Below are 13,811 nucleotides of genomic sequence, written 5' to 3'. Positions count from 1 at the left end.
CTTCTGTTCATGTGCCAAGGTCTGTGGCAGAAGGAATTCAGGACAGAGAGGAAGGTCAGTGGTGGTTGGGGCAGTCCGTGGAGGATTTGGGAAGAGGGGGCATCCGGGTGGAGAAAGGGACAGCACCATGGTAGAGAGAGCACCGGATGGCATCTGCGCACTCGACAGCAGAGTGTCTGTCTAGTTTTCTTACGGCTGTGTTCTCAGAACCAAGCCCTGGCTCAGCTGGAGTCACCAGATAGTTACAAAATGAGTGAATCAGGTCCAAGATGAGACTTTGGTCTGAGTTTGGCTCTATTATTTGTGATCTTGTTTTGTGATCTTGAGCCATTATAGTCACTCCTGGAACTTGGGGTATGGTCAGTGCCCCCCAAATCACAACACCTGAGATGGGGATGTGAGGATGGGAATTGGTCCATCAAATTAAAAATTGGAGTGCCATTACCAGAGACAAGAGAATGCATGATGCACGCGTGCGCGCGCGCGCGCACACACACACACACACACGCATACACACAGACACTTATTTCAGTGATGAATTGCTCCCTGTGACTTTTTCCCCAAACCCTTGCCAGTTTGCTTACAGTAATAATCATGGATCAGTGCATTTTAGTAGGTTATGACTACACTACAGAACTCAAGCTTCTCAGCTCAGTGCTGGGTCTTTTTGCTCACACTACATAGGGAGAGATCCTTACAGTCCGTCAGAAGACTGGAGGTGATTTCCTGGGGCCAGAGAACATTCCAGAGAAGAAAGGGAAAATCTAGTGACAGACCTATGTATTTATTCACCGTCCAGCATTCAGAGTGTCTTCTCTGTAACAAGTTCTGGGAGTGGTGAAGGGGAGTATCTGATTCAGGGTGGGCTACGTTATGGCAGAATAACAAACACTTCCAACTCTCCATGACTTAAACAACCAAGTCTTTTCCTTGTTCATACTGTGTGGTCATTTCAGGCCAGCCTTCTCATCCTTCCCGTGGGATCAAACAAAGAGAACAGCTCTTCTTTGTGCAGGGGGAAATGGAGCTGGCGAGACACACACCGGGGTTTACGGTTAGAGGTGAGTGGCATGGGGGGTGGAAAGCTGGTAGGGGCTTGATGGTGAAAGCCCTTGTGTGTCCTAATAAGGATTCTGCCCTTCAACTTATAGACCTTCCTCAGAACTGGCCTCGCCTTGGGAGTTGAATCTGAACTTTTCATCTTGGTGTCCTGGATCACAACAGTCACTTGCTCATGACAGGCCTGTGGTCCTGGGAAGCTTCTGGTTTGCATTTACCCAGATCATCATCTCGTGCCTCAGTGCGGTCTGACCTGGAGAATCCGTGACACGCAGGAGAAACCATTTAGAAGAGATAACTGGAATGTGCGCTTTGCTTAGATTTAAGCTCTCACCATCTCACTATAATTAAGTACCAAGTGGTTATTAAACAATACATTTACAGAATTCTGACAACTGTGTAGGAACCGTGCCTCTCCTACAGTGAATATTCCCCAGTAAATACACTTGTAATACTCCACTGGCTTTTAATTAACCCGACTCGCCTATAAACCCATTTATCTTTTAAAAAGAAGGTTGTTCCATGTGCAATATGTGTCAATAGATAATTAAAATGTTTTTCTTAGAGAATGAACAGGGAGATGTGATCTATGCATTTCAGAACCTTATTATTAAAAATGTTATTTATTGAGGTTTAAACACTTGTTACTTGGTAACTAATAGAGACCATGTCTTTAATGCCAAAATTAAACAGGCACTGCAGACAGAATGTGCAATGTTAGCAAGCCTCTTGGGTCATAATTAAATAGCACGAGTGACAAACGCTCAATTCTTGTTTAGGAAACAAACGCCACGATCTGGCTTCCTTTCAATCAGGAGTTGGGAGGGTGTGTCCTTGTCCTCCTAGGAGCAGCCTGGTGGTGTCGCTGTTTCAAACGCAGACATTACAGATTTTTGGAGCACAGTTTCTTCTGCGAATAACAGCTACACACTATTTGGGGGAACTTCAGAATAGAAGAGAGCATGAGACCACTTCGGTGAATGGAAATACTTTGGTAGAACTAGTGGTTGACCAGAGTCCCATGCTTGCGGGTTGACCTGTCGTCTGGTGATCTCAGCCCCCAGAAAGAGCTCATACTACCCACTGGTAGAAGGCAGCTTGGCAAAAAGGGCTCTGTCCTGCTTGTCCTGGCTGTTCCAACTTGCCCACCTTGGAGAAGCTTCATGCCCACATCTTAGCCTAAAGACCCTGGCTTGTTATTCCATTTACCACTAGTCTCTTATTATGGATTAAATTTGTCCCCCAAACTGTGCCTGTGTTACTCAGCTAGGACTGATATAACAAAATACCACAGAGTGGAAGGGTGACACAAGAGAAATGTATCCTCGCATTTCTGGTGACTGGAAGTCCAAAACCAGTGTGCCAGCCAGGCTGCTTCCTTCTGAGGCCTCTCTCTTTGACTTGCAGATGAGTTCCTTCTCACTGTGTCCTCATGTGGCCTTTCCTCTGTCTGTGCACTCCCGGCACCTCCCTCTCTTCCTGCGAGGACACCAGTCATATGGGATAAGTACCCAACTAGTCATAACCCCATTTAACCTTAATTACCTATTTAAAAGTCGTATCTCCAATACAGTCACAGTGGGAGTTAGGGCCTCAACATGCAGATTTTGGGAAGGACACAGTTTAGTCTACAGTAGTAAGCTTATTTTGGACATAAGATGAGTAGGTCAAGATCATCAAGTTAAGAGGAGATCGTTAAGGTGGGCCCTACTCCAATGTAACTGTATCCTTATAAAAAGGGGAAATTTGGACTCACAGACAGGCATGGAGCCAGAGAGAATGCCATGCGAAGATGGAAGGCAGACCTCAAGATGAAGCACCCACAAGCCAGGGCATGCCAAAGCTGGCCAGCAAACCTCTAGAATCTGGGAACGAGGCATGGAACAGGTTCTCTCTCCCAACCCTCAGAGGGAACCAACCCTGCCAATGCCTTGATCTCGGACTTCCAGCCTCCAGCACCATGACACGATGCATTTCTGTTGTTCAAGCCACACAGTCTGTGGTCCTTTGTCATGGCAGCCCTAGGAAATGAAGACACTCCCTGACAAAGAAATTCTATCATATTCTGGTCCTCCAGCAATCTCTGGGTTCTCCAGGAACCCTAACCCCTGACATGAGGGACAAAGTAAGGTTCTCGGACATTTAAAGGGACCAAGTAGGTAACACAGGGTATACAGATAATACGTTAGGGTGGCCCAAGAAGATATAACATCATTTCCTTTTTTTAAAGATTTTTTTTGTGTGTGTATTTATCATGTACAAAATATGAGTACAGCAGTATATGCATGTGCTTTATAAATACATTTGTGCATTTATATTGGGAGATCCACATTCTAGTGTTTTGATTGATAAGGACGTGTGATCAAAGCCGCTCAGACACCACTGTTCTAAGGGAGGGAGTCAGTGCTGAAAAATTAGAAAAGGCATTTCCTACGGAGCAGGATGTAATGTAAGAATCAGAAGAAAAGATTTTAAAACTCTAATGAGAATTCTTAAGGTTGTAAAAGAAGATTCAACCAACAAAGGATCGGAGATAAGGTTTCTCTATTGTCCCTGGCACTGCCCTGGGATTGTTTATGACATCATCGTGCATGTTATGGTTTGTAATGTTCGGACCTCCTTCAAGCCTCACTCCCAAGGTGCCTGGCATCATGCCTGTTCGAGGTGAGGTCGCTGGCAGTAAACATGACATTCTACATGGAAAGAACATGGGGAGTCTTTCTCTTTAAACCACTCCATCCTGAGAGTGACAGGTGAGCTGCAGGTCAGGAGGAGGGAGAGGGGGGAGAGTAAGAGAAAGAAGCAGAAAGCAGCCTCGGCGGAAGAGGCAGGTAAGCAGAGAAAAATATAGGGATAGGACATCTGAGAAGGAGAGATAGACATGGTGGGGTGAGGGGTGCTAAACAAGGAAGCAGAAAAGCAGGGCAAAACCAAGAGATAAATCAAACACTGCTAAAGATTGCACAAACACATGGTAATTTTGTCATACATCATAATTTCAATTATGTTTAGGGCTTTGCTTACACATGATCCCTATCTGTATCGCATTCACTCACTTGAATAAACATCTATGCATCCTTTACATCTGGTATTTTGGGCATTATAAGTTCTAGAGCAGGCTGGGCCTCGGGCCTGGGAAAGTACATAGTTTGGGGGGCCCTGAGGCACCAGTCTTCAGTTGGGGAATGGGAATCTCTAGGTGTCAGTCATTAAGTCTCCCATGTGGATGTTCTGGCGCACTCCCCCCAGAAGCTGAGAACAGATGTTCTCTCTGCCCTGGTAGCTGCCTCGATTTCAGGAGAGAGAAGAGAGAGTGAGCAAGGGCTCTGGATGCTTCCCTTTCTCTCCTCCCAGTGTTACCATAGCATCTCGTTTCCTTGGTTACCAGTGGCCAAGGAAAGGACACTGGGCCAGTGCAGGATTTTGATGGAGCTCTCTAAAGAGAGATGTCAGCAAGGACCTTGTCTCTTTTAAAAGAACACTCGTACTGAGAGGTTGCTAAGGAATGGGGGTGGGGAGGGGATTGCTGGGTCTGTCTCTGTGAAGTTGGAATTTAGAGATCTCATCTCACCCAAAAGAAATGAGGGGCTTAAAAGATAACCCTGAGGAATCAAAGCGAGGGAGGCCTTACCCAGATTCGCACATTGCTGGAGATCTGAAAGGGGCAGGAATGCCATGATGCTAATTAGGAAATGATTTCTGCAAATGTTCCCTTTAACTGGACCCAGCTTGGGCTAGCTTGGTAACTGTTCCGCTATTTCCCTGATAACTATGCACTCTTGGGTTATATAGGGACATGCCATTTCTGCTGTGAGCGTCTGGCATCAGCTTTAACTGTCCCAAGAGGCCACAATAGACCTATGAAAACTTTCCAGAGAGCCTCTGGATCTTTTGGGACAGGGAAATCGTGTGGAAGAGAGCAAGCCCTCAATTCTACTCTTCTTTTAAGGATCAAACAAGATATATCTCTCCCTCTACTAAGTTTATCCTGACCTCTCTACCCAAGTTAAGCACACTTTTTCAAGAGCCCAAATTGCTGTGTGAACATTTTATCCTTGCATTTATTCTGTTGTTCACTAATGTATGGTTACTAGTCTGTCCTCTCTACCTGATTTTGAGTTTTCTCATTTTTACTTCTTCTTTCAAAGTGTTTTATTTTTTGGAAGGACAGGTAGGTATCATGTAAAGGACCAGAAACACCACCCTTTCTAGACCAGAGAGAGGAGTTTAGACTCTAGCACTGTAATAGAACAGCTCTGGAGGGATAACAGGCAGGAAATTGATGTATCTGAGGGCCAGACTATGATGTTCACGCTGCTTCATCTCTCACATTCTTTTTTTTTCCATTTTATTTATTTTTTCAGTGTAACAGTATTCATTCTTTTTGCACAACACCCAGTGCTCCATGCAAAACGTGCCCTCCCCATTACCCACCACCTGTTCCCCCAACCTCCCACCCCTGACCCTTCAAAACCCTCAGGTTGCCCCAACCTCCCACCCCTGACCCTTCAAAACCCTCAGGTTGTTTTTCAGAGTCCATAGTCTCTTATGGTTCGCCTCCCCTCCCCAATGTCCATAGCCCGCTCCCCCTCTCCCAATCCCACCTCCCCCCAGCAACCCCCAGTTTGTTTTGTGAGATTAAGAGTCATTTATGGTTTGTCTCCCTCCCAATCCCATCTTGTTTCATTGATTCTTCTCCTATCCCCCTACCCCCCCCATGTTGCTTCTCCATGTCCTCATATCAGGGAGATCATATGATAGTTGTCTTTCTCCGATTGACTTATTTCACTAAGCATGATACGCTCTAGTTCCATCCACAATGTCCAATGGAAAAAAGACAGCCTCTTCAATAAATGGTGCTGGGAAAATTGGACAGCCACATGCAGAAAAATGAAATTGGACCACTTCCTTACACCACACACGAAAATAGACTCCAAATGGATGAAGGACCTCAATGTGAGAAAGGAATCCATCAAAATCCTTGAGGAGAATGCAGGCAGCAACCTCTTCGACCTCAGCCGCAGCAACATCTTCCTAGGAACAACGGCAAAGGCAAGGGAAGCAAGGGCAAAAATGAACTATTGGGACTTCATCAAGATCAAAAGCTTTTGCACAGCAAAGGAAACAGTTAACAAAACCAAAAGACAACTGACAGAATGAGAGAAGATATTTGCAAACGACATATCAGATAAAGGGCTAGTATCCATCTCTCACATTCTTAACAGTTAGTCATGACAACCCAGTACCTTAAATTTGTTAAAAATGCACCACTAATAGAGAATGCTCTTGGGGAGCAGCCTTTTTTTCTGTGCCCCCTCCTTCCCTTCCCCACCCCATGCCATAGCCTAGAGACAGAGAGCCATGGGCCTTGGTCAGGACTGTCTCGTGAGCTCTCCTGAGCATGTAGGAGTCGGACTCCTTCCTCAGTCATGAGCTCTTCCTTGAGCAGCTCTCATGTGTCCAGCACCCAGCTGAAGGCTGTGGGAATCCAGGAGTAGATGATGAGGTCTCTGCCCACCTCTTAGAAGGAGCTTAGTCTAGTCTAGTTAGGAAGTTAAGACTTGCCTGAAATAATTAATTAAGGAATCGATTTAAAGCAAGATCAAAATTCACTTAGCTTGGATGTTAGATTGGATGGCTTATAGGCAGCTGAAAGCTTTTGGAGCTCAGAGACCTGGTGATGTGGCAGACACAGATTCAGAGTTTCTGCAGAGACCCGAAGCAGCTTGCTCCCTTGGGGCGCCTGGGTGGCTCAGTGGGTTAAAGCCTCTGCCTTTGGCTCAGGTCATGATCTCAGGGTCCTGGGATCGAGTCCCGCATCGGGCTCTCTGCTCAGCAGGGAGCCTGCTTCCCCCTTTCTCTTGCCTGCCTCTCTGCCCACTTGTGATCTCTGTCTGTCAAATAAATAAATAAATAATCTTTAAAAAAAAAAAAGAAAGAAAGAAAGAAAGTCCCCAAATACACTCTAGTCCTGCCAAACCTGCTGGGAGAGAAGACACTCCGGAGTAAACCCAGGAGAGGATCCAGTAGCATGTGCCTCACCCAGAGCTGGCCTCCCCTTCCACATGTTGTGTACCCGAACATGCGTCCACACACACGTGCGTGCACAAGCACACACCTGCCTCTTTAATACCTGTAATCCTCGTAGAAGTGATAAGTTCACAGCTGAACATTCCCATCCTGACCTTTAAATGTCTGCAGGTAAATAGCAGAGAGCCAGGTGTGGGAGTGGGAACCTTCGGCTGGAATTTTGAAGTCCTGAGGACTGGTCCTGCAGATTGTGCTACTAACCTGATTTTGGCATGTTCAGAAAGCCCTTCTCTAAGGCAACCTACCAGCCAGTTAGCCAATCAGCATTTAAACATTTAAACATTTTTATTTTCTCTAGTTTTATTGAGATATAATTAACATATTTCACTGTATAAGCTTAAGGTATACAGTATAATGGTTTGATCTACATAGGTTGTTTAACGATTACCATAGTAAGTTTAGTTAGCCTCCATCACCTCATATAGATGTAATAAAAAGGAAAAGCAAAAAAAGAAAAATTCTCCCCAGGACTTATTTATCCTATAACAGGAAGTTTGTACCCTTTGACCACATTTCTTCCCATTCTTCCTCCCCCAACCACCCACCTCTGGTAACCACAGGTTTGATATCTTTTTCTCCGGGTTTGGTTTCTTTCTTTTTTAGACTCTATATATAAGTGAGATGATACAGTACTTGTCTTCCTCTGTTTGACTTATTTCATTTAGCAAAATGCCCTCAAGTCTAACCATATTGTTGCAGATGGCAGTTTCTGCCATTTTATGGCTGAGTAAGAGGAAGGAAAGGAGGGAAGGCATCTAGGTATAGTGGAGGGAGAGTGAAGACCCAGTCAGTGTCCTGTGCAGGGAACCCCATATGACCTCAGTAAATAGTTTTTGAATAAGCAAATGAAAAAAGTACATATATGTGAAATGCTATAGTGGGATCAGAGAAAACAGATCTTGGAATCTGAAGACCTTAGTTCAATTCCTAAATCTTCTACTTACTACTTGTGTGGTCTTGATCTGTATCTTGACCTCTCTGTGTCTCAGTCTTCCCTGATGTAATTTACTAGGTTGTTGTAAGGTTCAAATGAGGTGAGAGGAAATAATGGATGTGAAAAATGTTTGATATCAGGGAAACCAGGTGAATCGAACTTTCTGGCTGGCGGGGGTCAAGAAAGGGTTTCAGAAAGGTTTCTGAGTTGGGTCTTGAAAAAGAACATGTTGAGAAGCAGAGATCAATTCTAGGTGGAGAACAGAATGAACAAAGAGACAGGGATATTTGGCAAGAGAGAAGAGAAATTTTATGAAGATCCTGGAAATTATTTTCTTGCAGGCCTGGCTTAGAGATATCTTGGGGTTCCCCAGTTTTTGGCAGTCCTATCTCACCCACGTTCACTTTTAAATTATAAACCAGTCATTACCCCACCCACAGAATACACACCCCAAGCAGAGTAGACAGCCTTCCAAGAGGTTGCCTAGTGATCTCTGCCTCCTGGATTTTACAGTCTTGTGCCATCCCCCACTCTAGGGTGTGGGCTGGACCTAGGGGCTTCTCCTAATAAATAGAATGCCACGAACATGATTGGGTGTGACTTCTAAGATTATGGTTGATGCCACACTCTCACTCTTTGCCCAGCTCTTCGTGCTCACTATTCTGGCAAAACCAGTTGCTATGCTTTGAGCTGCCCTGTGTAGAGGCCCCAATGCTGGTTGACAGCCAGCAAGAAACCAAAGCTCCTGATCCAGTGACCTGGGAGAATCCTGTCAACAACCACCTGAGTGAGCCTGGAAAAGAATCTTTCCAAACAGAACTTTGAGATGACTGTGATCCTGGACTGATAGCTGGATGTCGGCTCATGAGAGACCCTGAGCCGGACTTAGCAAAGCTATGTGTGATTCTTGATGCAGAGAGACCGTGGGATAAGAAATGTTTGTGTTTGAAGCCACTACGATAATAGGTAACTACCACATTGAGAAAAGAGAGAGAACAAGTCATAGTTGGAAACTGGAAAGTGATATCCCTTTTTGTCCCTGGGAGAGGGAGAGGTAGGAAAGTGCTAGTTACCCAACGGACATCATGACACATCCTAAAGCTATTGTGGAGGGGGTTTGCTCTAACACAGTGGGTGACCACCAGCTTAGATTACCAAGTATGGGCCGCACTCAGCAGTAGACGAGTTTTGATTTGCCTAATGTTTGAAAATTGTTTTTGAGGTGGTTGCTATGTTCAAATTCTAGATGTCATGTAAAAGTCTTGATTTCCAGCTTTTCTTGCAAAATGAGATCTGGCAACACTATCCTGGCATTCCGACAGGGTAGGGTCTTGTTATAGGAACAGGTAACTGGTCAGACAGGGTGTATGGAAAAATTCCGGGAAAGGCATGGGTCTAAGGTTAAGGAAACCATCAAGGGATGGTAATTTCACCCTAGGCTGAAAACAGTGGGGATCCTGAAGGCATAAAGGGAGGAAGCAGTTACAGCAAGCCAGACAGAGTAGTTGTGGAAGAGGGCTCCCTGGTAGGCGATGTGGCCTTAGCAGAGTCACAGTCAACCCCAAGCAACCTGGCAGGAAAGAAGTTGGGGAACAGACATCTTGTCTACTCCCCTCCCACCTTCTGCATCTGCTCCTGGTGCCTCTTATGGCTGAACCAGCGCCACCCAGTAGAATTTTTGTGATGACGGAAATGTCCAATTATGATACATATTTGCACTCTTCAAAACCACAGCAACCAATCACTTGTGGTTATCAAGCACTTGAAATGTGACTAGTACAACAGACCAACTAAAATGTTAATCTTATTTAATTTCAAGTAACTTGAAATTAAATTTAAATAGCTACATGCAATGGTTAATTTTGAGTCAGCTTGACTGGGCTAAGACATGCCCAGATTGCTGATAAAACATTATTTCTGGGTGTATCAATGAGAGTTTCCAAAAGGATTAACATTTGAATCAGTAAACTGAGTAGAGAACATCCCTTTCCACCCAGTGCAGATGGGCATCATCATCCAGTCCTCTGTGGGCTTGAATATAGCCCTCTCTGTCTATGATAGGGCACATCCACCTCCCGCCCTTGGATATTGGTGTGTCCGGCTTTTTGGCTCAGACTGGAACTTATACCACTGGCTTCCCTTGTTCTCAGGACTTCAGACTTGGACTGAATTCCACCACCACCTTCCCTGGGTTTCCAGCTTGCCGATGTCAGGTCATAGGACTTAGCTTCCATAACTGTGCGAGCCCATTCCTATAACAAATCTCTTCTTCTCTATACCTGTATATACCCTGCTGGTTCTTTTTCTCTGGAGAACTCGAATATGCAACATGTGGATCACGGCTGCTGTGTTGTACAGCACAGCTGAACCATCTGAGGACAATAGGGCCCAGGAGCCCCTCAATGCAGTCCATAAAAACTGGCCTGCAGGGCACAGACTAGAGGGGACATGGGTGGGAGGGGCCTGGAAGGACAAACAGAAGGCGCCCAACAATTACTTTTGACTGGGGCTGAGACTGTGCTTGTCTAATGTTTTTTGATACAAGTTCCCACCCATGTGGGGGGTCACTCATGTATGTTACCTTCATGGTTCCTGTTGTGACCCTCAAATTTGATAAATGGTGTTATAGGTTGAACTACTCCTCCCATCCCCAGAATTCATATGTCTTGACATCCTCAGAATATGACCTCAATTGGGGATAGGGTCTTTATTGTGGTAACCATCATTAGGGACATCATTAGGGGGGCCCTAATCCAATATGACTGGTAACCTTATAAAAAGGGGAAACTCGGAGACAGAAATGCACAGAGAGAAGACGTTGTGAAGAGACACTGGGAGAAGAAGGCCGTCTACAAGCCAAGGACAGAGGCCAGGAGCAGATCTTTCTCTTGCTGCGCTCAGAAGGAACCAGCCCCGCTGGCACCTTGACCTCAGACTCCCAGGCTCCAGAACTGTGAGACAATGCATGTCTGTTGCAGAAACCACCCATTCTGTGGTCCTCTGTTGTGGCCGTTCTAGCAAACCAATGTATACAAGAAGGTCGTTTCCCAAACCCTGGGATTGCAGGATTCTGTGTGCATATTCCCCCAGAGCCAGGAGTGAGGAACTATGGTACTCATGGAGTGAAGGTTTGACACACCACAGGGCAGGACATGCGATGTGCCAGATCTCAGAAAGGCAGTGTGCACCATGTGACAGCATTTCTGTGACAAGTTTTCAACGCCCTGTGATTCCCCAGAAACTGCCATCTGGGCTGAGTTCAGAACTCTAGAGCTTTACGAAGTCACCAGCTGAGAGGTGCGGCTCTGTCAGCTGTGTGGGGCTTGGCTCCTGAGGGAGGGGTGCCTTGGTGCTTCTGGTTGCTGCAGGGTTGCTTTCATAGGGTCTGACAAGTCCCTTCTTAAATACTCAGCCTCCTGTCTGTCTAGATTAATTGGTTGGTAACTGTGAGCTGTATGTGCCAGCAAGACTTACACCACATTAGCATTTGAAAATATTAAAATGGCAAGCAGACCACAGAGGAATATGAAGATGTGCATGCATATTTGACTCCCCTTGGAAGCTGTCTTCTCATCCCCTCCTCCCCGTCGGACAAGATTCTGCCTGCTATAACAATGCTCACTGGACAGCGCTGGAGAGCAGGAGGCACCCTTGCCCGCAAACCACATTGCTACTCACTGGGTTTCCTGTAGAAGGCAGCTGCGTACCCAGGAACGATGCCTGACTGGCAGTGTGGTCTCATTTTATTAACAGCTGAGTGAGCTTCTTAAGGGCAGTTTCTGAGACTTTTAACTGGAGAGGACTAGTAATACTAACAGTGCACAGACGTAACAGCTCTGGATCAAGGCAGGAGTTTTTTTCCTCTTTTATGAAAGGAGTCTGTATGTAGGTCGTCTAGGGCTAGTATGGGGGCTATGCCATCACCAAGGTGCCGAGCTCTGGGCTCTCTCTCTTCCACCATTCTTTGTAGTGTCAAGATTGTCCTTGGTCCAGAAGTCCCCACTATCACAGCTGCATCCCCACCAGGAAGCAAAAGGTGAGGGTGGCAAAAAGGCATGCATCAGCTATCACCTTCTCAAGAGGGGGTGCCTCTACATCCCACAAGACCTGTCTGCATACAGCCCACTGGCCATCACAGTCTTCAAGGAAGGCTGGTAAATGAAGGGCCTGCTGACTGGGTAATCTGACTTCAGAATAAAATTGGAGTCTCCTACTAAGGCAAAATGGAGAATATATAATGGGTGGGCAATTGGCCATCGCTGCCACAACACAGAACAGCCCCTACCTAGGTCAGCTGACCACATGGAGGCAGGAGTTTAGGCCAGGAGGATGGCTGGACCTGTCCTGAGCTGGTAGGTCCTGCCCAGGGAGCTGAGTGTGTGGGGACACAAAGTACAAGGAGAAGCTTCATTGTGGTGGTTACCTATGAATGCGCAGAGTCCCATGCACTGGACCCTCACAGGACTCAGCCTTGTCTGTAACTGTGATAAACTAGAAAGAATGGCCAAGTGAACTACGACATGTTCAAACTAGAGAATACTAGGCTCTTCACAGTTAATGCGGAGGACCATTGTGTACTCCCATGTGGCTCGTGAACAGACCCGTGGAGCACCCTGAGGCCTCCCTTCCCTGTATTGTATGTTTCCCCAACTGCCCTGATCTTCTCAAGGGTGGTTTAGAGACTTTTCATAGGAGTGGGCTGCTCCTTGCAGAGAAAGGGAGAGGACTTCAGTCCAGGAGACTCTGGGAAAGGAGAGTAAATGCCCCCAACAGTTACAACGGAAAGAAGGAGACATTGAGCTGGAGCAGAACTGAGAAATGCTCAAGGTCCACAGAACCCAGGCAGAAGTGTCAACCATGGGGCTCTTCCCCTTGAGAACTGGAACTGGATGTACTTGTCCCTAAGAACGGCCTCCTTGGGACCTTGATTTCTGGGAGTCCCCTTGCGGCTGTCTGGCACAAATACACAAGAAGTTTCGGTCAACCTCAATTTTAACTGATTTTTTTAAGTGACTTTTTGATTTCTGAATCTGAAACTTTACTGTAATCAATAGAACTTATCTGAGCAGGATGATCGTGGCTACTTCTGTTTCTGTCTTTGTGCTATTTTGTATTCTAATAAATGAGTCAATTATGCATTCTTATAAAGAAAGATTATCCAAAAATTGCCCAAAAGAAAACCCCTTCTTAAGTAATAAAGTAAAATAGAGGTCATTTCCCACTCATCCCAAAATATTTCCTTGTAGAAAATTTAGAACATACAGAAAAGTAAAAAGAAGAAGAAAACAAAACGCCCAGTACTGTCACGGTTCAGAGATTAACATTGCTACCATTTTGGTATATTTTAACTTGATCTTTTTCTTTATATGCACATATGTATTTGTTTTAAATACCTATTATGCACATGATATACGTGTAAAAAGTTTACTGTATAATGAGAATTTTCCCACATCCATAGGTATTCTTTTATCACACAGCATGAATGGCTACACATAGAGGTTTTCCTTATTTGGATGAACCACAATTGCTCTAATTAATTCTACTATTGTTGAACAATTACGGTGAGTCCAATTCTTTTTTTTAATTGGAGACAATGCTGCCTTGCATGTCCTCAAACACAAACCATGGGGGACAGCATGGATTAATACACAGATACATTTCTAGAAGAAGAGTCATAGTCAAAGGCAGGCATATTTCAAAGACTTTTGAGAGGTGTGGCTAAAGCACT

This window comes from Meles meles, chromosome 19, assembly GCF_922984935.1.
Source record: "Meles meles chromosome 19, mMelMel3.1 paternal haplotype, whole genome shotgun sequence".
NCBI lineage: Eukaryota > Metazoa > Chordata > Mammalia > Carnivora > Mustelidae > Meles > Meles meles.
The sequence above is the reverse complement of the archived record's forward strand: the minus strand, read 5'-3'. Positions refer to the sequence as shown.